A 25,543-nucleotide genomic window follows, 5' to 3' on the forward strand; every position below is an offset into this window, starting at 1 on the left:
GGTTTACTCCTGGACAAGTTTATGCTCACATTTGGAAAGTTTGCCATCCATCGTTCATTTGACCATACTAGGTATTTCACCAAGAGGAAATTAATGTAGGGAGCAACAGGAGATGATTTGGGGTGAAACAGCAAATAACGTTTCTGAGAGGACAAGCTGAAATGTGAATCCCTAGGATGATACAGTTTGATGCAGAGAAAGAAAATGCTGTAAATGAAAGGATATTATAGCTGCAAAGCTGCGTGCTTTGCTTTGAAGTCTCTTGGCCTGGGAGCTTCCCTTCCAGATACTGAAGCTGTGTACGTTGTGCATGTGGCACGGTATGCTGTAGGCTCATATGGACCCCATTGCAATTACTCCCAGCCAGAACTGTACTGCTGTGGTATGGTATGTGCAGTCTCACATAGACATGTCAGTCTAATGGCCTGTGAAAAGCATTGCAGATTATTGATAATAGGATTAAGGTATCTGAGCATTTAATTCCGTGTTCATGTGTTTCCAAGTTGTTCCTAAATGGAAGAAAATTTCAGTGTAAGAAAGAGTATACTTAAAAGACTGAACTTCTCAACCCAGCATCAAGAGGGATAAACTGTATTTAAACAATATGTTTAAATAAAGCCTGAATTGATACTGATTCATTCCAGATGAGACTCTGGGATCTGTAAGATGTGTGGGCTTGCTGTACTGTATTCCAACCCTTTTTTATCAGAAAGAGTCAACCTCTGTGCTGGAACAGGTATCTATCTGCAGGACTTTGCCTTGTGAATCATGAGCACAGCAAACAGTGGTGGCCCTGGCCCTGGCTTCTGCTCAGCTTTGCTGTGCGCTGGGAAGGTCCCTCTTGCTGCTGACAGTGCAGTCAGTGAGGAGCCCCATAAGCTGCTTCCCGGGTCTGAGAGGGCATTCTGCCAGTTGTGAAAACTTCCTCTGCTTCAGCTTCTCTGGGATATGAGAACACCAATTTCTCAGTGAATATTAGGGTGAGAAATACTCTCATCTTAGAGATGGAAAGTGTTACATTCCAACTCATCGCAGTATCCAATATCCTTTTTTTCCCTTATCTCAGCATACAGCTTTGTAGACTTTCCCACTCGTCTTCTATCAGTGTATTTTCTTTTTCATTTATTCTCACTGTATTACTATAGTATTACTGTGCAATGGTGTCCTTTAGTCCGTTTGTTTTTGTTTCTGCCTTCTTTAAAAGACTTGGCAGGCAGACAGGCATGTTCCTTTTCTCCTTGACTTGCCAGTATGCTTGCAGATAGCCAGCATAAGCTCTTAAGTGCATGGTAAAGACCTTTATTTGGGGCAGTGTGTAAGCATGGTGTAATTTTAAGCATACTTCTGTGGTCTATTTAAATACAGATTATTTTCCATGATCAGAACAATACTACTGCAAAGGGAACTAAGCACAGCTTGTTTTCTTTGATAGGTAGGAGTAAGGACATGCTCTGGTTAGAGGTGATGGCCTGACTCATTCCATGGTAGAGTTACATGTTAGTGGCAGCATGGGATCACTTGGATGATGAATGTGAATGCTTGTGAGACTGGAGTGAAAATCCTGAAGCCGTCTCTGGGAGCAAACTGCTGTTTGGCTGAGGGCAGCAGAACTGATTCCATCAGCTACAGAAACAGAAAACCTTTTGCTCTGAAGAGGTCCCCAGTCAAGTTGTCTAACTTTGGTGACCTTTCCTGATAGCTGGAGCAAGAGATCCACAACATGTATTTGTCTGTATTTATTTATAAAAGCAGAGTCTCATTTTGAAACTGTGAGCTCATCTTTTTGCTTTCCTGGAATACATTAATTTTCTTCCGCGTATGTGTCTGCTGCAAGAAAGACCTTGGCGTACTGTGCCAAGAGTAAGAGCCATTACTTCAGAAATATGAGACCTGTTTGGGTGCCATAACCCAAAGCAGTACTGTGAATGCTAAGAACTGTATTCTGTTTCACAGCTAAAGGAAGGGCTATAGAAAGAAAGAACAAAGTTTGTGTGGGGCAAATGGTTGAGAGGCAACTTATGAACTTAAGAAACGACTGCTTTCACAGAAAGGAATCAGCTCAATGTCTTCCTTTCTGGTGTAATATTAGAGCAAATCTTACCACTTCTGTGAGCTAGGTGCTTAGTGGGAGATAACAGCTTTGCCTGACCATCTCATAGAGGACCAATTCAAGTTCAAGCCCAAGTAATTGTAATGTACAGACTTTAGAAAACAGAGATTTTATGCTTTCCTTTGCAAGCTAAGCAGTCTGTCACGCCTCCAGACATTGCAAATAGTTCATGGGCCTGTATTGGATATGTACTATTATTCTGATCCTTTGATCTTGCTCCACAAACCTCCAAGTCTCAACAGGCCCATCTGAAGCAGGGGAAATGTTTGTAATCTCACCTTGACAGATTTGGAAACAGAGGCATGAAGGTTTGCCTGCCCTGGTCAGTGGAAAGCTGAGGCTGTGTTCCAGTCCTGCACAAGACCAGGGTTTCAGCATGAATCAGTGGCCAATGCTTTTCATTCTGACCCGTCTCTTCCCTATGCTCACTGTGTCTGTGCTCAGCTCAGCAGGTTGTACAGATTCTGGGATGGCAGTGTTAGTGCTGCAGTGGAAGCCTGCTGTGTGCTTGCATGCATCTCCTGCTGCATCCAAGTCCCAGTGAAAAGCCATCATCTTCCATTGCTTTTGAATCAAGTCCTCATTAGGCAGTAGGCTGATTGGTTTCTTTGTGTTCAGAATATAAAATACCTGAAGAAGCAGAGGCAAGATACTGAAGAATTTTTGCAGTGGTGCAACTTGGGGGGAGGCTTAGCCAAAATGAGTAGCACTTTCCACCACTGAGATCTAAAAACAGTTGTTGCAGATGGAGTACCTCGTGTTTGGCTAAAAGGCGGGCGAGCAGTATTTAGGATTTACTAACGTCCTCCTTAGCACTCTTGCCCTTTCCCACTCTTCCATTTTAGAGAAGGTCATAGTGAAGCAGGTGTGTTCAATCTTAGACTTGGCCAGCAGCTGTGCTCACAGCAGCAGGTGTGTGGGGTCGGCTGCTTATGATGTGCCCCTCATCTTCTTCCATGATTGGTCAATGGAGAGAGCCACAGCTTGTCTCCCAGTCCTCATCACAAGGCAGCAGTGCTGATAGGTAGGTTGGCAGGAGTCACTGGGGCTTCTCAGAGCCTTCTCTGTTAAATGACGATGTTCACCAGGTGATCTTAATAGAGCCGGCTCCAACGGTTCTGCTGAATCTGTGCTGCATAACATTGACCAGGTCAGTTTTAATGTAGCAAAAATATAAGCTTTGATCTGCAAATTAATGTGAATTTGCTTTGCGGTTTGGAAATATCAGTTCAGAAGATGCTACAGAATAACTTCAGCATTATCAGGTATGAATCTGTAGATTGCAATGATGTAGCTGTGGGATCTGTAAGTGGTGAAGGTACTTAAAGGACAACGCAAAAGGCTCAGACTGTGATTCTGTGATACAGCTTATCACAGGACAGGAGGGAAAAGTGTGCAATGGAAGAGTCCAGATTCATGTGAAACCTGCACTGTGTAGTACAGGGAAGAGTTAATTGAAAAGATTTTGTAAGATATTCCCTCTTTTCCTCACATGTGCTCTCAAATCAGCCGTCTGCACTCTCTGTAGCAGAAACATGATTTTAGATTGAGAAATAGCTTGAATTTTTAGAGAGGGCCTCATGGTTTGATTCTGTGCTTTTATTACGGGAAGTTTAAGAAACCACTCGGAGTTCTGTGTATGATAGGGGAAAATGTCCTGTCTCGTTGCATGATGCTCGCTGGTACTCAGACTGCAGCTCTAGGAGCTGATTGTGCAGTTAATAGTGAATACAGCAGTGTATCAGGTGGGTTTCTGTGCTACTGAAGCTCAGAGGTAGGAGAAGAGGGTTGCAGGAAACTTGAGGGGATCAGAAGCACATAACAGGAGTTAAGAGCAAACCTTGTCAACCCTGGCTCTTTGAAACAATTTTGTGATCCTTCTTTGCTTAAGATTTGCTGACTTTGGGAGAGAAAGTTATCTCCAAGCTGAAGGAGATGGTTTTGTTCCCATTGCCTGAGATGTGGAGTGTCTTTGGTAAGCTGACATGTATCTATTTTGCACCATATGAGGACAGCTGAGAATTAAGCACTGTTGTTCCCAGCTGCACCACTGATGAGCTTGTGTAAGAGCTGCTGTACCTCCTTCTGCCTCTGTGCTTCCTGCCCTGCTCTGCATGGTGGTTTTGGTTGTAGATTCTTCAGGACAAGGATTATCTCTTGTTGGGGTGATGTAAGACATTTCACTTTTTCTCTGAATTGAGCAGAAACAGTATTTTTATGTTGTAATGTGGGTTTTGGGGTAGAAGCAGGGTAAGTCCCACTAATTGTGCCATTCAGTAGATACAGCTTTGTTTATTTTTTAAGCTGGCACAGAAATGCAGGATAAGCTGAGCTGACCGCAAGCCATTAAGTATTATGACTTGAATTGAATACTGAACACTATTGTTAAAGCATAAAGGGAAACTCTGGAATAAATTAACAGGTCATATAATATCTCACATTTCCCAGAAATGTAACAGCAGCTACTCATCTCTTTTCAACTACTTTCCCAACTAAGGATGAGATATTTTTACACAAATTCAGGGCATGCAGAAATCAGATATTTACATTTGAAGTGGTCAGAGCTGGAGCCATGCTCCTCTTGCATTTGACAAGGGGAAATGAAAACCTTCAGAGGGTGATTCAGCTTATCCTAAAACAGCTGTCTGAGATGAATTGCTCTCTGAAGGTGCCTGTTTCTCTCCACTGAAGCAGTCTGTGTCACCACTCTCTCCTCCCAGGTATGGACCTTTCTCATTTCACTGCCTTGGGTGCTGGTATTTGCACAGCTCCATACAGAGTGTGAAGCAGCATGGTGCTAATCACCATCCCCTTGCACTATGGGGTGGGACAGCATATTTGGCGCTTGCAGACTTCAGTTTGCCATTGGAAGATGACTGGGCTTGTGCTGCACTCAGCTGATGTGATTTGTCCCTTAGCCATTTCGTGCAATGAAAGGAGAGGACACGGGTATGTTCTCTGTGAGAGAGCACACTTGTGCATCTTTTCTCTCTTCTACAGATGTGAGAGCAAAGTATCCCTGTCCGTAAGGTGTGACTGTGAGACCTGGTTCCATGTTGAATAATGATGGGCAAAAGCTGGGGGGCTGTAATATACATTGTTCAAAACTTGCTATGTCACAGTGCTGTGTGTGTTATGAAAGCCTGCTTTTGTAGCTAGGCTCTATGCAATAGCCATGCCTTCTTGATTCTGTGTTTCTTTGAGCTGGGTTAGGGAAGATTTACATTTGCATTCTGGAGCGCTTGCCTCTCATTCATATTTTGACTAATATTTCTGGGAGGCGTGGAGTGAAGTGTCACTGAGACTGGAAGCTCTCCTTGTCAGGACACTGTCTGCTACAAATTCACATTCATATGTGTAACCTCAGAAACTTGGATTGGATTCTGGAGCTCTTCAGAGTAGAAACTTCCAGGATTAGACCTTAAAAATATAAGTTATTATACCCAATAATGCATATTACTGCTTAAAATAGCGCAGTTATAGAACAGTGGCTGGCATCCAAAGTTTGACATCCATACTTCTGTTGCCAGGATATTTTTCCCACTAAAAATGAATTAAAAACATAGAAATCAATGTCTATTTAGACTATTCATTATTATTGCTTCATTAAGTATAAACAATTTGTCAACGCGTAACAGACACTTGGAGAGGATATTTCCTTGCAATAACACAGATCTGAAATTCTCCTGGCTGATTCCTAACCTGGCACTCTCCACCTTGGATCCAACCGCATAACTCAGAGGTTTTGAAACTAGCCTTCTGAGCTGGGCTTTGAGTAAAGTTTCTCAACAGCATATAATTATTCCCATTATACCTGTCGTCAATGATTCATTGGCCGCTGAGGCATACATGTGAGCTATTTTTCTCTTTATGACTTTTTGGGGGGATGATTCACTGGTTATAAGTGTACATTATCATATGACTAAAGAAGAAAAAAAGACAAATGGAGTGAAGTGCCACTGAGATTTTCCATATTAAAACAACAACAAAAAAGAGTTTGGTCAATAAAATAACAATACTCCTCCCATGTTAGGCCAGCAAGCATCTGTAAAGCTTCAAAATAGTTAGAATCCATACAGCTTTGCCTTGGTTTTACACTTCTGAGATGCCATTGATTTTTGATATGATGGAATCATTGGAGTCAAATAAAAGGTAGGACCACATTAGCTTTTCTTCTGCATAGCTTTGCCTCTGCTTATTGAGATGTTGGTCCATCCTTGTGGCTCAGGACCACACATGCTAGAAGAGAGCTCTTTCCTCATCACGCACAGGACAAGCAGGCTGGCCATGCTGGCAGGGATGCTCCTGGCACATCTCTGCTGCTGGGACTGGCTCCAGGAGAGCGGACAGATCCAGGTTGTTGGCTCCAGTCAAGTAACGTCACTTCTGGGAAACAGTGGGCAGCTTCTGGAAGTAAAGTCACCCAGGTCAGTGGCTGCTGAACAACCAAGCAGTCCCAAGACAACCTTGACTTCAGTTGCTTTGAATGAATGATGTAACCCATAGGTTGACAGGAAGGGGGATGGCGAGGAGCAAAGTGGAAAACAGAAACAAAAGAAGCCTTTTCTAGTGCAAAATCTGGTCTGCTGAGTGAGATAGTCTGTTGAGCAACAGGGAAAATGGATTTATGTGTCACTGTCAGCTTCTGTGAACAAGCCAAATTGCTCTGGCATAAAACACATGATATTTATTCACAAAAACGTGGAATTAATTGCTATCATCCTCATTTTTTGATGGGAACGTATTTTATTTTCTGGTTACAATAGCCCCAGCCTCAGTCAGTGTCAGGGAGGGGCCTGGCAGGAAATGATGGTGGGGCAGGGCGTGCGGTGAGAGCCTGCGTCCTGCGGCAGCCTCTGGATGGAGGGAGCTCAATTATGTCCTTATGGAAGTTGCATTTAGACCCTAAAACACAGATCTAAAGTTAGCTTGCTTCTAGGAAAATTGCCTCCTGGACAATTGCTTGTGTCACCATCTGATTCATTTCGTTCATTTTTAACTGGCTTTTCTTTTAAAAGCAAAGGAGGCAAATTCTTACCTCTCTATTCTCTATCTGCAACTGTCTTCATGGCTGACCTGAAAATGAACTGTGGGTTTCATTTGCCTTAGATCCACATTGTGTTTACCTGGGATCTTGCCAATGCCTTCTGAGACTTCACAGTCTTCTTCATGCCCTCCCCATAACAGTAGTGCTAGCTGGGCTCAGCGTGCTGTGTCTATCTGTGCTTGCTGCTCGTGTGTGGTGTGTACAACCAGCAGCACACAGATCTTCTTTACTTCCATGCTCTTAATGTGCATTTCAGGATGTCACTTACCTGTGCTTTCAGCTCTGCATGTCTTTCTGGGTTATTGGCTCCTTCCATCTCACTGATTAATGGTGGATAGACTGTGTCCTCACAGTTCTTTCATACATGTGCAGAAGAAAGAGATTTTTATCTACAGAGAGGGAGAAGTTGCAGATATATGAATTATGTGAGGGGTGAGCAGGTCATTCTGATGCAATTCCATGGAAACAAGCAATTACATTTATAGGCACAGCTGAGTAAGGTAATTTGGAGCACAGCTGGCCAGTAGCAGGGATTTTCTACTCTCTAATCATTGCCATGGACCCACGGGCTGGAAGCAAGCCCAAGTTTAAAGGGTCACTTGCAGGCCAATAAAAGAATATATGTTGGCTGGGAACACCAGACTCAACAATTTCAAAAACATGTTTTTCTTCATCTTCTTGAAACACAAGATTACACTAAGTCATCACTTACATGGCCGGACTGTTACGATCTCACAACTACAAACCTTTTCCTTTCTTTTCCCTCTCCCATCTCTTTTCTTCTGAAGAACAATCAGTACATTTATGTAGTTGTTGTTGTTTTTTTCCTGGATGGGGGTTTCCACTCAGCTTTTTTGTGGTATGTAACCCAGTGCCTAAAGAGTTCTGTACAGGGTTGGGGATATCTGAGTCAACAGAACAGGAAAGAAATCATGACTCTTCTCTTGCATTAAGTAGGTGGCTCAAATTTCCATCTGTTGTAAATCATCCTGGCCCATGGCTCCATATGTATTTGTATCTGCTGATATTTGCATCTTCTTTTGGAGATGTGGAAGAGTAAAGAGATGCTGAGGGAACGGCTTGGTATTTGTCAGGGTGTTCTGATGGCCACTGCAGCCTCTTGATCTTGTTTCTTGGAAGGAAGGGTGCTACAATGCCTTGTCTGATTGAACGAGTGCTGCATTAAAGGCTGTGAAAAAATTTGTCGTTGTCATTTGATAGCACTGTAAGAATACTTGCCTGAAATAAGCTTTGCTGTTTGTTGTCGTGCTGTGTTGTGCTACTTTAACTGATACAGTTAAAATTCAGTTGAGATTGGAATGATTTTTGTGTGTGATACATTCTTTGCTAGGATTTTCCAACTGCTATTAAGTAATGATGACTAATTCCTTAAGTCCAGCCGTGAAATGTCAGCTTTGAATCCCATTCTTTTGAAGTATCATCATTTCATTTCCACGTCATCATTTTTTGTCTCTGCTCGATCCTGCTGCACTGTTATTAAGCAGCATCTGCAGTCTTTATCTTTGTACTCTCATCAAGAACTGAAGATGAAGTATAAGAATTGGGTTGGAGCTGTCAACTTCTGGCTTACCTGTCAGATGGCTCCTCAGCACAGGGCTCGTATTGCCTTGAAGAAGACTTGGCTGAGATCTGGAGTCCTGTCTTTAGGGATTTCTGTGCTCTCAAGCTCCACAAAGTTATAATTTCTCGTTGGTACTGATGCCTCTTGAAGGAATTATAATCTGGAGGATGCTTTTTGGGTGGGAGCAGGGAGACCAGCAGGTCATTCATGTGGAAGGTAAAGCTCCTTGGAGCAGCTCACAGGAGGTACCTGAAGATGTGCATTCCTGCTGTGTTTTCTGGGCTTAGTCTCTTTTTCATTGTTCTTCCTTAGCTGTGAGTTCAGCCCTTTGTTTCAGTCCAGCTCAGAAGCAAAGCAGATTCTCTGTTCTCAGCTTGTACCTTGGCTGGAGCGTGCCTTTTATTTGGTTCTGGCTTTTTGTGAGACAGGCTGGCTATATATTCTGCCTTTCTCATCTATAATTCAGCATGCTGCAACTCTGCTTCACTTCTGTCTAGTGTTGTAGAATCCTTTTGTTGTCTTTGTCTCTCTGGCCTGTCCTGTGCTGTGTTCTACCAGTGTACATGGTGCTCATTAAAGAGGTACTTTAGAAAATCTGAACTGCATCTCTGAAGCTGTGTACTCAATGAACCTTCCTGTGCTTTGCACCACAACAGGTCAGTCTGTTAGGCTGGTGTGTTTCATTTCACTGGGATTAATTATAGAGTGAGAAGACGTTCTGTGGCAGCGAAGTAGAAGAGCAAAATCTTTGCTATTAATTTACCTAATCTTGTGGTTTGTGGGGAGGGGTTCATCAGGAGACGTCTTATCAAACTTTGTGTGTGTTTCAATTAGAAGTTTTCAGCTTGGCTCTGGGACTTTGACAGGTATTCACTAAGCAGAATCTATGCTGAATAAAAACCACGCTCTAAAAGGAAGGCTGCCTAACACAACTGGTACCCAAATTCCTCCTGAAAATGATAGCTCATCCCATAAAACCCATAGCTTGTATGGTGTCAGAAAGTATACAGTGTGGGCAGAGAAATCAGTAAAAGTAGGGTATGTCTAACGAGTTATTAGTAAAATTCTAGTCTAATACATGGAGAAGAGCTAAACCATTGCAGTTGCTTCACCAATGCGGACCATATCTGAGCGCTGTGAATTGACAGATGCCCTTGGGTTCCACTGTCATCACTGACAGTGATCTCGAGTATGGATAACTCTTGTTTCAGAGATGCTGCCTTTAAATATGAGAGCTGCAGAAGTAATGAGGCAGAAGGCTGCAGATAGAGACAGAGTGTAACTAGACACTGCTTTTGCTTAATTCTTTTTTATTTTTTTTTCCATTGTGGATCTGGCCAACAAGAAATAAGAAGTTATGCTTGCATCTATTAGGAAAGCATGGCTGGAATGTTAGATTTATTGGCACCAAGACGAAGAAGCAATTTTAGAAAGAGCTCTGGAAATAAATTCATATGTTGGGGTTTAACTTATTCTGAACTCTTCTACAACAAGATCTAATGAGCAGAATTGTGCCAATTATTCATTAATCTTTCCCCTTCTGTGCCTCCTTTAAGACTCTTTGCTGAACACTCCCTTAGGTTGGCACATGGTGCCAGTACAACTGTAGGGTGGGGGTTTTAATATTCCATTTACTGCTGGGCTGGAGTGATTTAATTCCAAGCCTCTTAAATGAGAGCTCTGGTAAGACCCAGATATCGGTGACTCCTGTGCTTTCCTTCATGGTTGGGACTGAGTACCTACGTGATGTGATGTGGTGGAAAGCTGGAATTGAGGGATTCCAGGAGAATCCAGGCTGATGTTCAGGAGTAAAAGCAGGAAATATCAATGTGTTTGTATCAGCATGTTTCACTGCCAGTGCTAGGTGCAATTCCTCATTCAGTGAGAGCACACTGTGTTGGGCCTGCAGGAATTTCTGTGTTTGCAGGGTAGAGGTATACTGGCCTTCATGGCAGCTCTCTGTACTGATGAAGAGAGCTCAGGTCTTCAGGATGGAGGTGGTCCAGGATGCAGACAGTGCCTTTACAGTAGCATCTGCATTATGGAATGCATCTACAGGGCCAGATGCAAACATGCAGTGTTTAGGAAGATGCTGAGCGGTCCCTCATGCACCAGAATGTCTGTTTTTACCCTCCCTGTGACCGTCCTGAGGCTTGGAGAGTGAGGGTAGGATCTGCAAGTGTGCTGCTCCTTCCTGTTTTCTGCTCATAAGAATTCTATGGATACCCTCATCCTTGGCAAGGCAGGATGGTGGAGATGAGATGATCCAAAAGGAAGGGGGAGCAGCAGAGGTTAGCATGGCTTTCACAGGCAACTGCATGTATGCAGTGCTGTAAGTTCACATTCTGACACGTGGATTGAGCTTTCTCATCACGTTATCAAAATATGATCTGTGGTGATGAGCAGTGATTTAACAGGGTTATGAATGAAGGTGATTTTCACCTCCTTTGCTTTTCTTAATCCTCTAGATTTAGAGAAAAGCCTGACAGATGATGGCTAAGGTTTCTTGCTCCCCACAGAGATCCATTGCAGCAAGCAGGGCTCAGCTGTATGTGTATGAGGACTTGGAGGCTGGATATCTTCTTTCTTGAAACCTTTGAGATGCCCAGGAAGTCATAACTTGGAAATAATTAAGAATGGATCATTAGATAAACCACGTTTATGTGCGAGATAGTCAGCTTGGCACTAGCTTCTAATTCATGCACAGCTGAGGCTTAACACTGCTCAATGAGATCAGTGTGTAATGATGCTTTTCCACTTCGTTCCAAGGAATGTTTCTTCTGCCCCTCCTTTTCCCTTGCCTCTTTTAGCTCTGGTTAACTGCAGTGGAGGAGTTTTACTCACAGAGCTTATTCTGCTTTCTTGCAGTTTTCTTATTAGTGTAGACTCACCCAAGGAATGGCAACTGGGTCTGGTTCTCAAAGCATTTTTGTAGCATAAAGCTTAATGGGATACGTACAGTGTTACATAGAATGAAGCTCTCGTGCTGTGCACCAAAGATTTACAATTACTTTAATTTAATCCAAATGAAAATGTTACGAGCCAAGTTGTTTTGCAGACATCTTGTTTGGATGGTTATTTGATTCCTTGCACTTCATATGGAAGATTTAAGTTGAGGTTTGGCCACTATATTCATGTGTCCAAATGTATTTTGTGGATTGGTTTTTCAAAGCAGGTCTTCTCAGTTTTTGCAGGTGCCGTTTTTTGTCAGTGCAATTTACATCGCCTTCAAATTGACATTTGGAGAGGGGAAAGTGGGAACTAACCATGGGCACCCCCAAATGTGAACCGCTCCCACGAGTCTCTTAACAACGATGGGAAGAATCAGTCTGGCTGTGTCCTCTGGCTGAAGGCTTTGGTATCAGACTTTGTGGTTTGCTTCTCTGCAGCACAGCAGAGCGTGCTGACATGGGCCTGGCCAGCGAGGTGGAAACCTGAGCACTGCCTCAGCCCTGCACCCCAGGGCCCCCGAGGCGGCAGTGTGAAGGTTGCTCACTGTCACAAGGTGCTCTGGGCAGGAATATCCATTTGCATTTATTAATGCATATCTGCCTTTTGCCATTCATAGGGGAGAGATATTTGCTGCTCGGGCCCCTGAGAGTGCCTTTGAGAGAGCTTGCTGCAATGACTTCTAGGAAACAAATCCTGAGGTTTCTGGGTGTGGGTGGTATGAGGGAAGGACTGTCATGTCCCTGCCAGCTCTGTGTGGGTGTGCAGCTCCTCCACAGGTGGCTATAATGTTGTGAGCTCATGCTGTGAAGGTGTTTTCTAAGACATCGGAAAGGGAGAAACCCCTGGTAGAGATTTTCTGTGTCTGTGACCGTGGCAGCTGAGCTGGCAGCATGGTCTGGGAGGTGTGATGGGACCTGGAGCAACCCCCAACCTGCTGTAGGTAGTTCACCTTAGGGGGGAAGGCTCTTATGAACTGCAGAAGCGTTAAGGTTTGTTTAACAAGCTCAGCTGCTAAAGCCCTTCGTTGAAATGTTCTTTCTCTTCATTTTTTGAATTCCTGCATTCTCTTGTGGAAATTAGCAATGCAACATAGGGATGGTCTAATTGCATAGTGCTTTGGTTAAGCTAGAATCAACATTTACTTAATGGGTATTATGAAGCCCATCATACAGGTATATATATTTTAATTGAGGTCATTGTTAGCATGATTTGTGCTTGGCTTCACTTCCTATGGAGGTACTCAAAAGATACTAACACTCTGAATTGAAGGAAAGAATGAAGATGCTGATATGAAGCCCAAGAATTTTAAGTCTGTTAAAAGTCTAACTATAAAACCTTGGTTGCTGAGCCATCTGCTTTTAATCTTCCCATTGCTATGCAGTCTTCTGGGGACTTGGACTTGGCAAGAGATTTCCAAATTGCTAAATTAATCTTGTCAGCTTCAGGAAGCACCAGCAAACCCTTGGGAAACCGATGCTGTGCTCAATTCCACCTGTGTGAACTCACCGCCCTCAGCTCACGCGGTGACTCTACGTTTTCTCTGGTAGAGCTGTGTAATCAAATATCTGCACACCCTGATGTGCAAACTGAAATGTAACCGGATGACTTGTCCCGAGCATCTTATGTAGAAGTGGCCCTAGAATATTTGAAACACTTCCTGCCTTATCACCAGGCAGTCTCAGACATCCATGTGGATATCAAATAAAAATGCCCTGTGATGCTGCAGCAGCGTGGCTTTTACAGCAGTGCTATTTTTGGTCGAGCCATTGCCTTGAGTGCAGATGATACCCTGTTCTGTCAGCAAGGGTTGCCAGTGTGCATGAGGGCTGGCCAAAACAGCCCCAGTAAGGATTGTAAGCACAGGGTCTGCCCTTAAAATGACAACAAACAAAGAAAATCCTGCAGTGTTTCAGTTTCTGTCTGTGGGATGACAAGGCAGAGTTGGAAGCTGGTTTCAAACACCTGTTAGCTTCAGGAAATAACTGAGTAGAAACAATGATTTCTTAATGTGCATGTCCAACAGCGTGACAAGCACTCGACAAGAAATATGACGGAGGCTGCTGTCTCTGCTGGAGGCCTTGCTAACTCTACCAGAAGGTGCCACTCTCTGTTTCTGGCCTTCCCCTACCAAGGAACAACAGTGCAGCTCAGCGGGTCCACTGAGCACTGTGCCAATGCAATGGTGAAGCCAAAGAGCCCTGGTGCCTAGGGAGCAGCCTGGCACTGTCTGCAGCAGTGGATGGCTTTATTTAGGAGCTGTGCTTTCTACAGACCTGCTCCACAACTGCACCTTGCTTTCCTGTAGAGCATTTCTGGCATGTTTTCAGGCTCTGTGTGGCTTCATTAGATGTAAGAGGGCTGCACATCTCCCTCGTGCTGGTGATCTCCTGGTACATGCTGAGCAAGCTGTTTCTACCAGGCTGGGGTCTTTTGCATCTTTGCCTTGGAGGGAGCTGTGCTGCAGCAGAGTGAAACAGAATTTCCACATTGTTTTCCCTTTTTAATTCTCAGGGAAAAGCCTTCAGAAAAATCCTGTCAGTCTCAGTTGTGAAGTCTGACATGCAGCCTAAAAATAGCAGTTTGGTGAGAGCTACGAGTGTCTGAAATGAATTGACTGGAGGAGCAGAAGTTGGCAAATCCACAGCACTCAGCATTTCCAAAACTAATTTTCCACATCGAGTCTCCTCTTCCTTTTCCCCATGCTGTTTAAACAGGAATGTAAAAAGAAACTGTTAAGGAAACCCACATATGTAATTGTTAGGGGAGGAAGAAAGTTTGTGGCTGCGAAACAGGAGAAGAGCCAGATTGTTGTTACTGTTCCTTCTCCTGCCACAGACTTACATGACCTTGGCAAGCCGACGTTTCCCAGATCGTTGACTAATGTTGGCTGCTCACTCCCTGGACACGCAGTGTGGGACAGGTTGGATGGATGCTTTCAGGAGCGGTGAGCAGCCAGACTTCAATTAGATGGCTCAAAATAAGGAGGTGTGTTTTAAAGCTCTGCTCCTGTGCTTTGTGCTCCTCCGTGGTGGTGAGGGCAGAACAGCTGGCAGGGCTGGGGTCTCGGGTACCAGCTGAGCATCTGCCCTTCGTGCCCCATGTTTCCTCCTCAGCAGGATATTCAATCCTGAAGAGTCAACAGTGAGTTCCTGTACTGAAAGAAAGAAAAAGCCTTTGCCCAGACAAGTGGGGAAATATGAAGGCTCCCAGACTGTACAGTCCTCCCATTATATCCTATGTCTCAGGAGAGTTATTTTTCTCAAGTGCAATTTGCTGTCTGATGATTGTGTCTAATTTTTCTGTGTGAGTGTGCGGAGTCTGGAGCCATACAATGAGGGACTTCTGGTAGGTGAAGGAAGCAAGGAAGGGGAGAAAAAGGTTGTTTGTATCCTTCACTTTCCCAAATTAAGAGGGAAGGCTTTGAAGTAGGAGAATAGTTGCTGTATTACATATGTACTGTAGGTTGTTTACCACTGGAGATTAATGCTTCAGAAATGAATTTCCAAACGCCATCCAACTTTATTCTAAACAGTCATGAAAAAAAATAATCCTGATTGCAACAAATGAAGCTCAGCTATTTGTTTTGTTTTCACAGTTGGAGATTCTGTAGACGCAGAGAAGTTTCTTAGGGTCTGAAAGTGTTTACCCTGCCAAAAATAAACGTCCTAAAAATGATCACTTAGCATTCCCCAAATCTCTGCATATTTATTTACCATGAAGAATCTGCTTACAGAGCTCACATTGTTTTCCCTTTTACATTTCAACTGCAGATTAAAAAAATGAAAATAATAATAATAGAAAAAACTAACAAAAAAAAAAAAAAAAGAAAAAAAAGCCAGGCTTCTTTACCAATGCTCATTTCTACTCATGGAACCGTTTCTGGTCATAAAACTGTTTTGTAACTATTTTTTGTGTGGGCTGTGGTTGATCTCCAGACAAGTTTATTTAGTAACCAGAGGTGATACAAAACCAGATTTTTCAAAGCAGTTTTCTAATACTGCACAGTGTTTGGAATTTCTTGTTTGTGTGAGAGCTTGTGAACCTGCAGCTGCCTTTCTATCCAGTGTTAGTAAGTTTAGAAAGAATACCACTGAGCTGCAGGACAAAACTCACGTTACAGAAGCTGTGTGTGTTTCAGAACAGTCCTTTTCCAGGGAGATGCATAGAGACCTCAAAACCTGGATGTTTGCAGCCGCACCTGTGGTTTTTCCTCCCCTGCAAAATGCTGTTTTATTTGCAGATTTGCATACTTAGGGAATTTTTTGCTGTTGTATTTTAATGTTTTTGGCATTTGTGAACTCCTGTGAAGTTTTATCACTGCTTTACAGAGAGGGAAAGCGGGGAAGAGAAATGGCTTGACCAAGGACACAAGGTGGCTGGAGATGTGCAGCTCTCCTGTTGCCAGCTTGTTGCTTGCTGACCACCCCACTGCCCATGGCTGTGCCTTCCCTGGGGCACTGCTGCAGGCTGGTGGCCCTACTGCTGGGGGAACAGCAGCCCTCTACTGCTGGGGAATAGTGGTCCTATGATGGGGTTTTGCTGCTGGTCTCACGGGGAAGTTTTTTGCAGTTCTTCCACCCCAGCTCTCCATATGTTAGAAATTTGTCCGTCTGTTCCCTTTCAGACTTGTAGAAACCACCCAATGAATTGCTAATGTGCGGTGGGAAGAAAAAGTTTTAAGAAGCCTTGCAAGTCTGAGATCACAGAGCCCTTAGGAAAGCAGCAGTGTGGTCTTCCCAGCTGCCTGCCACCTGCCTAGGGCTCTTCCAGCACTGGGAATCCTTTCCCACCTGCCTTGGCTGAGCAGGAGGGGAGCAGTGTGGGGTGGTGGGAACTCTGTCCTGCAGGCACCAGGTATCTGTGACGTTGTTGTCTCTGCTGCTCCTGCTGGTGCATGGGATGCTGCTGGTCTGTGTATGTGAGCCAGCCTCTTGTTGAGCCTGTGTCTGCTCAGGTGATGGCTTTGCACACTGGAGTGCCTCCATGAGATGGGTTTGGCATGAAGCACAGGTCTCTTGCTTAATCTTGGGAAAGAACCATGGTGAGTCCTGTGCATAAGCCAGTTACAGCTGCGTGAATCAGCTCTTTATGGTGTTACACATGTTTCATCTCCTTTCTGATCATAGAATATAGGTCGGATCACTCAGCAAGGGAAAGTGGCGGGGATATTTCTTTTCTTGCCTTCTTGCTGTTAGGGCCGTGAGATTTCAGTAATCATCCAAAGTGCTGCAGACAGGGCCAGGATGTGGAGAGAAGAGCCCGAGTCCTCTCTGTCCAAATCAGAGGGGTCCAGATTAGCGTGCTTTGTGCTGCTGGCTATGTCTTGTTGGTACTTATTTAATTGAGATGCCTTAGGCTGTTCCTGTGTTTTATCATGTTGTGTTACAGTGGAAGACACAAGGACAGCAGCAGGTAAATGAGGAACCTGACAGGAGCAGTCACATGGCTTTTGCATGCATGCCCCTGTGAGCTTTAAGGATGCTTTGACTTTCCTGAGTGACTTATGAAGGGCTTGGCACCTTGTCTGCTGGGCAGGTTCAGTGTACAGCTTTTGACCCTTCAGCATGAAAACAAGGATCTGCCATACAGACCAAACATGTGCAGGTCATGTTGTTTAGTGGCTGACAGCATCTAATTACACCTTTTTAGTGTGTCCATCTCCATAGAAGTATATTATTAAGCCAGCGTGATTCTACTCAGTGTTTGTTATGGAGGACATGATGATCAGCCAAGTGGAGGAAGAACTGTCTGTGCCTGCATTGCAACCTAGCAGCTAAGCTCTTTGCTGTGCCGTTGTCAGGTGTCCCCATCCCTATGGAAGGATGCAGTGCAGTAAAGTGCTTTTGTTATCTCTGTACTGACTGAGTAGAGCATGTCTAAATAGAAGCCACTTGTCACCTAACGTGACTGGCAGTTGCTGTGTCGTAGCTTGTACAGATACCTGATACTGGGGTGGTTAGCAGCAATCCTGACCCAGTTGTTTTCCAGGCTCCCTGGAGGCCACTGCTCCATGAGCTGCTGGCTGCTTGGCATGTGCTGTGGCTTCATTAAGGGTGCCATGATTTGGTGTCACTGTAATGCACCTTCTGGCAGCTTGGCTAAGTGGAAGTGGTCTCATGCAACAACTACTTCACCTCCTAAAGCAGCGATGCTCGCTGCAGTTTGGATGCCATTACAGTTCCATGACCTCAGGAGGCGGCTGTGCATTCACACTGCCAGGCTGAGAATACTTGGCATTGAGCAAAAATTGCTATTGTGTCAAGGATTTGGCGTGGCTCCCTACATGATGGGAAATAGGCGCGGAGCCCAGTCAGCCCAGTCAGCATAATGCAGTTGGTTTCTTGCTGATTTTTTACCTGCCAAATCTGGAGCAGAATAAGTAGTTATGGCTGATGTCATTCTTTTTTAGGGTCTTAGTTATTTTTACAGGCATTTGACTACCAAAATTAGTGAGACCTGAACTCATCCAGCATAATTCTATGCAAATACTTAACGATTATTTTAACACTTCAGATTTGAGGATTAAAGTATATCTTGACCTGCTTGCTTTGTACAGTGCCTGTGGTCTAACTGAAGAGCTCATAACTTTTTCTATAACTATTTGAAGTTTTTCTATTTCCACTGGTAAACAGTATTTTCCATCTTTTTTTTTTTTTTTTTTTTTTTTTTACCATTCAGCTTAATTGAACAACACAAGTGTATCCTAAACCTGCTTTTACTGCAATCCTGGCACTAGCAAGTACAAAGTTTATTAATAAAGGTAGGGCAGACTAATCCAGAGTCCTGTTTTAATCAAAGAAGGATTTCCTAGTACTGGAGATACGATTAAAAGCCCACATATCAACACTTAAAGCTCCTATGCATCCTATGCAACATCTTGCTGTTAGTTAGGATAAGAAGCATCTTGTGCTGCAGCCCCAAAAGTAATATCAAACTGTTCCCCTTCAGCCCTGCTGCTTGGCCTTCTTCCCTTTGTTCCGGAGCTGCACCTGAGTCATGCCCTCCTCCAGCATAGCTGAATTCTACTTAAATGAACTCTGACAAGCAAAAGGCTGGTTGGAAAGGTTGGAGGCAAGGCTGCCTCCATGTCCCTGCTGTCCTCCTGCCCTTCCTTTAATACCCAGCAGTGCTGGGTTTATGTGCTCAAGGTTGCAGTGACACTGGTAGGGCAGGCAGACCTCAGAGCGTGCGCTGCCAATCACATTTTCCCCCTGGGCCTTGCTTTGCAAACCTAGAGCCCAAATCCTGAAAGGAGATCCTTTAAGAGAGACCTGTGAGCTCATGCAGATCAGTTTGCAGGATTGAGCCTTGAGAACCACGGTAATTAATAACAACTTGGCAAGACCGTCCTGGATTTCAACAGGAGTTTTGCACTAGAACAGGATAAGAATACAGCATTAAACTAAGGCAGACAGTTCACAGCAGGCTGAAGAGAGAGGCCAAGATCAACAGGATAAAACTCTCCTTTTACAAAAACTGCCCTAAGCCTTTTTGTCCACACACAGGGCCTTAATTCAAGGCTCACTGAAGTCAATGAGAAAAAAAAAAAAACCTCATTAATTTTAGTGGGTTTGAATCAGTTTGAACCCTGATTCTGGCCAGAGAACAAGTGTTTATGAGCTGTCCATGGGTAAATTTAAGCTGGAAGCTGAGGGCAATCTGTCTGTCCAGAGCAGGAAGGTTGTGAAGCCACTCTCAGTAGAAAAGGAGGTGGCCAAAGTGCCTAAAGAATTAAGATAAAGCCTCACTGAGCTAAAATAGAGACTACAGGATGTGGTGGGAGCAGGAGGAAGGTCTCTGATCCTTTCCCACCCAGGGTCCCATGCAAACCCTGGACAGAGTAAGAGTGTGCCCCATTCCTTCTCTTTCCTGTAATTGCTGTGCAAAATATCCCTATTTCTGGCAGTTGCTATTTTATGCTTCTGGCATAGCTTCATTGCAAGGGTATGATGTGTATCCAAATTATTGAGTATTTAGGGATACTTTGTGACAAATACTGCTGTTACTCTGTGCAAACACATGTTTTATTGTCATACTGAAGGGGTAGGAGTTCCAGTTGTGTTACTCTCTTTGTTACAGAGCATGTACCTCACTCTTAAGACTCTTGCATTAACAGGGTAGTTAATGAACTTTAAAATCAAGATGGTTAGAGTTCTGACATAGACTTTCAGCAATATCAGTGACGCAGCTACACCAGCATCAATTCCGGTGTCCCTACCAGCTTTGATATTGCTTCCTGTATTAGTTCTGATGTGAGTTGCTTTGTGTGAATGAGTTTGTGATGCTAATGACATAGTAAAGGACTGATGAATCATCCCTTATGACAGATCTAGAGCTGCATTGTGGTCACATACAGACCAGCAAGAGCCTGGAAGTATCAAAGTCAGTGGGCTTGCACCAAAGTGAAACAGAACAGAAACTCACCCATATTTTGTGCAAAAACAAAACAGAAATGTGAGGGTTGTGAAGCACGTTCATGATACAGATTTGTTTTTCTTAACAACTGTGAAACGAACAAGCTTGGAGCCGGTGCCAGATTTGGCTGAACTGCTGCCAAGTCTGGTGTGCTGATTTGTATGGCAACATTGGCAAGCAAAGCGAGCGTTTACATTGACTGCTATATTACACGTTGATGTAGGAGGGGGGAAACGGTTCCAATTACCTCGTGTTCTGCTGTGTGACCACAGCAGTCTGAGGGAGCGGTCATCTTTTAATGAGCTCATAATGAAATGCTTGGGCTGAGATTTAAAAGCCGTTTAAGGGGCATACAGTGTGTTACGGCCTTTTATCAAAGCTACTGTGAGCATGACATGTTAGAAACCATTTTGGTGATGGGAATGAAGCTATTTCTTTTGTGGGTAAGTATAGTTGTAGCTATTTCCTGCACATTCCAGGGATGGAGAAGTCAGCTTGCCAATTTGCTCTTGACATATTTACAGATGGAGAAGCCACCTCTGGACTAGTTTCTGCAAACATCATGTTCCATTATGAAAATGTTCCCAAGACTGAGGGTGAAGAGTCTGGCTCAGAATATCTCCATCTCCAGACAGTGTGGGCCCGTGTCTGTGCTCAGCTCTGCTGGGGAAAGTCTGAAGTCATTCCATTAAGTTTTCAGCATGTGTTCTGGACTGGCAGCGCAGTGGCTGAGGTTAGAGCCTGACCTTCAGTCTTCAGTATGTCCACAGTGGACTGAATTCCTGGTTTTTTATGTTCTTTATTTTCTAAGCGGGAAATAGTCCCGCAGAGTCCTTTTACAGGATCTACTTTCTCAACAGAGTCTGAAAACTGTAAGGACATCCACTAGTATCCAAATTCCACAATTAACGATGCATTCCCAGAGTGGAGAGGGGTTGCTTTTGTTGCCAGTGGAGCTGGAGATTCAGCACTTCATAAACAGTAAAGAGGAGCAAGCAGTCCCTGAAAGCAGCTCTACCAGTGTTGTGGGAATGAACACTGAACCTAAAGGCCCCTCAATTCTGATATCAGCAAAGCTTTTAACAGCGTTCTTGAATCCTGGTGCCAAAGCTTGTGCTCAGATGTTGTACTGAGCAGAGCTGGCCTGCTGAGCTTTGGCTAGGTTTAGGTAAAATCATGATTAGCAAAGAGGCAAAGGAATGAAAATTGGGCAGTGAGTTAAGTTTTGGTAGAGCCCTGCAATGTGATGGGAAAGTTCCCACTGCCCTCTGTGAGTCTTAAATGGGACCATGGTTACTGTATGAGCCAGGGTGTGGTGGAACAGATTGGAACTTGAAAAACCTCTGTGAAAATGCTTACATTGGTGTCACGGTCCTGCCACTTCACAGCCTGAATGGAGGATTTATTTTAAGTTCACTATCAAAAGGTGTTTGCAGTTGAGCCAAGGCAATGCCTCTGCTAAATGTCTTTCCAGAACAAGGTTTTTATGACCAAATTCTAATCTCTTGGGGAAAAAAAAAGTTAAAAGTGCTAAATCCTAAATACAAACCGTGTTGCTTTACTAAAAAAGGAGATGGCTACCTTTTATTAACCATTAGTCATGAGCAGGCAGTGCAGATATTATAATGCTGTGGTGTTTATATTGCATTTTGCAACAGGTAGATTTCCTGGCACTGAAGTTTGACAGCCCCGGTTGCAAAATTACTGAGCTGTGCTCTGCTTGCTCTTACATGCACACTGCTAGAGCTAAAAAATGGTAGGTGTCAACAGGACAAGAGTTGGCCCATTGCCTTTGTTTGCTGTGTGGGTCATTGGGTATAAATGCCTGTTCACATCAGGTGTAAATGCCTGTTATTAGCAGCAAACAAGATACAGTAACGTGGTGGAACTCTGATTGTAGAAAAGAGCCGAAAAGCAGGTCAGCTGCTCTGTGTGTCTGCTTGATCAACTGAATGAAGGGAAGCCAAGAGGCTGGCTGTGCTCAGGCCAGGAAAAAGCCACCTCCCCAGTGCTCCAGGGGTTTGCTGATGGCTGCCCAGCAGGACATGCCAGCCAGGGGCCCCTGCGTGTTCCAAGGGAAAGCAATGCTTGCTATCTCCTTTAGTAGCGAGTTAACCCCATTTGTAATGAGTTTTGCTAAATTGTACCTACTGCTGAAGTCATTGGATTTGTGCCACTGGCTTTGTGACAAGCCAAAATAGATCCAGAATGAGGTTGTTCTGGAAAAGGGAGGACTTTGAAGCAGTTCTCATCCAAAGCCCGTGAAAGCCTTTGTTGTGGTTTGGATGAAGCCTTCTCATGAGATAACATGGGTAGGGATATCCTGTGTGCATGAGGTGAGCTGCCTTCTGCTGGTTTCATGTCGGTTGTGGTGTTGTGGTCAGCTTTGTGATCTTAGCTCCTCTTTTATCCCACCGAAAGCACATGAGCAGTGAGGGCGATGCTTGGGGCAAGATGAGCTGGGGACAGCAATGGCCGTGATTACACACAGCCCACGGGGAGCAGTGCCCTTCCCTCAGCCCCTTGGGCCAGAAAGAAATGTGAATTTTTCCAGCCCCAAGGTGTCCTGCAGTGTTAGTGCTCAGAGCTGACATTCCCTCCACTGAGCACCAGGCGGGAGTGCTGCATTTCGGGGGTCAGAAATACGGGAGCTGCAGTGCACAGAAACCAAATAGGTATCAGGAATGTCAGCTTGGACAAATGGAATTTGGTTGTAGGGGTTATATGTGCCAGCCTACTGAGACATATAACATGTGTCAGTCTGTGCTGTCACCTGGTGAAGCAAAATATTTGAAATACAGTAAAATAGATTGGATGAGAAACGTGGGGAAAGATTTCATGGCATCTTGTAAGAAACTGCAATCTATGTATCCCTTACAAGTATATTGCACAGGGAATCCTCAGGGTTGTTGAACCTTTTGCTGCAGCTTCTGGATGATTTTCAATCATTTCAATCAAATACTGGCATAGTCATTTTTCTGGCTTCTCAGAGTCGATAAGCACTGGTTGCATTTCTCTGCATGTCTTACACATTTAAGTAGCAGCAAGGCTGTAGATGTGACTCAGGTCATGAGTAAAAGAAACAGTGATTTTTAATTAACACTGCTCATTTTCTTTAAGGCTGACAATACATCTGAGAATTTGACGTTTATTTATGAATGCATTCCAGATTTGCACACTGCATATCAAAACCTGAGACAAGCCTAGTGAGGGATGGGGTGGGGTGCTGAGATAGCATATCTGCCTTGCTCTGCTGCCCGCAAGTGAAATTCTTTCCACCTGAGTCCTAGCAAGGTGGTGCTGGGTGAAGCAGAGCCCTTGACAGAATGCTGTCTCTTGCCTTGAGTCAGCCACAAAGTTCACTTTGTTTTCATCCACCTCTGCCTCCCCTCTGGCATCCCAGCTGGTAACTCCCAGCTTCTGTTCTCAGGGTGGGGAACTTCTCATCTCACCTGCTTGCTGTGCTCTCTTGCACTTACTCTGTAGGAACAGGCCCGTGGAATTAAACAGGACTCCCCTCTTTCCAGTTCAGACCCACACCATGACCTAACACAACACATTTACTTCCCAAACGCAGGGGTGCGATGCAGGGCACAGAAGGGGAGCCAGTCCCTGCTCCCAGTATGGGCTGCCTGATGCTCACAGCCCCATGGGGGGCTCACGGTCCCCAGGCAGCGAGCATTAAATCATGTTACATCCCAGGCAAAGCTGCTAACCAGGGATCTGCTGATCCTTAAGCATAAAGTCATTCTCTTGATTCTCTTCTCCCCAGGGCGGCGCTGACTCTGCAAGCTAAAACAGGAGCAGCAAGCATTAAGTGCATCCACTTGGTTACTGGAGTGAGAGACTAGGAATCTGAATTCAGCAGTGATCTGGTGAGTAAGTAGACAGTATTTAAAGATGGCAATTACTTTGATGGCCTTATCTGTTCTTTGAAGTCAAAGAGCCACTCCCTGCCCTGTACATACGTGATAAGCCCAATCAGATTCCACATATCTTCTCTGCAAAAACATGGGGCTGAGTTGACTCAGCTGGGACTGGAGCCTGTGACTCTGAGTGTGGGTGTGCTGTGCTTTTTCCCACATGCATGCTGAGGGGATAGCCTTGGCATGGGGCAGCCAGGCTGCCATCAGTGTGAGGGGCTGCCCAGTGTGCATAGCTTGGGCCTTGCTGAATTAAATGCCAGAATAGGCAACATCCCCACTGCCCAGATGCTGCTAACCCACATCTGGGTCAGGGTAATGCAGTTTTGGGTCATTCCTTGTGTTCCTGCAGTCTGTACATGCGACACAGAGCTGGGCTGTAGTCAGGCAGCCAGAAATATGAGGGGCAACAAAACAGAGCAAAATTAGTTACAAAGCAACTGAAATTTTTTCATCCTTCCCCCTCATATTTTTTAACAAGATTCTTTTACCACAAGGAATTTCATCCTTGAGAAAGCTGGCAAAGGTCTGAGAGGCAGAGTGCACCTCTGCTGCCCTGGGGAAGGAGCAAAGAGAGATGTTACTGTGAGAGGAAGGCCAGCAAGAAATTGCCTTGACATCTGAACTGATTATGTCTTCTAATGCATTAGTTAATGTAGCAACAGTGCTTTTCGGTAGCCGCAGCTTGTTAAGAGGAGCAGCACTTGGAGTGATCCATCAGTTTATGCAGAGGTAGCTTCAAATCAGTAAACAAGTCATGCTAAGCTTGCTGTGGCAGTGCTTGATCCTACATTAAATGATTTAATAGCAGTGCACTAGAACTCCTCAGAGTAGTAGATAGTGGTGGGTTTTTTTGTTTGTTTTTTTCTTTTTACCCAAAGAACGTACATTCCACCTTCAGGCCAAAGAAGGGGGGGGGGGGAGTATTGTATTTGTAAAACACTGATTTGGAGCCAAAGGATTTCATGTCCAGAGTCTCTCAGATCACTACAGTGATTGCAAGCAACACTCGCAGGATCTGAGTTCAGAGAGCTTCAGCGTTGAAATTCAATCCATTTCAGGTCAAGAAGCCAGTGGGGAGATGTTGTCTTTGACAGAAAGGCAGGTGAAGCTGGTTCAGAGCAGATACAAAAAATAACGCGAAGCTACAAAGTGCAGTTGTCAGAATTGTGTTTCACCAGGCTAAAATGCAATTAGGCCTGATTCAGCTCTGGTGAGATCTGCTGGAGGCACTTACAGTGATGGTCAGTGCTGACTCACCAGTGCCCAGCCCCAGGCGGGGCTTGCAGCTCTGATTCTGCTGGGAATATAAGCTTCATTTTCCATGCAGTGTAAGACTATTTTTCTTGTTACCTGGCTTGCAGTAGTGCTGTGTATAATAGCGTCACCTGAGAAATGAAGTGTAAAATTACCCTCTGAAGTGACAACTGTTTTATCCCTAAAACATGTAGAAGTTTTACAGTGCTTCCTTTTTGGCTTCCTTTCCCAATGTCTGTAGCAAAAATGGGAAAAGA

The 25,543-nt window shown here is 44.4% G+C and overlaps 1 protein-coding gene across 3 annotated transcripts in view; it reads left to right on the forward strand.

The window, feature by feature from the left end:
• COPRS (coordinator of PRMT5 and differentiation stimulator) overlaps positions 1-25,543 on the forward strand; it is a 111,506-nt gene that overhangs the window by 40,892 nt on the left and 45,071 nt on the right. For all 3 annotated transcript variants that reach the window (XR_004309258.1, XR_004309259.1, XR_004309260.1), the window contains exon 2: positions 23,879-23,981. The gene's annotated coding sequence lies outside the window, so the exon portion shown is untranslated. The remainder of the gene's footprint in view (positions 1-23,878; positions 23,982-25,543) is intronic.

Source organism: Coturnix japonica, chromosome 18 (assembly GCF_001577835.2).
Source record: "Coturnix japonica isolate 7356 chromosome 18, Coturnix japonica 2.1, whole genome shotgun sequence".
Classification (NCBI taxonomy): Eukaryota; Metazoa; Chordata; class Aves; order Galliformes; family Phasianidae; genus Coturnix; species Coturnix japonica.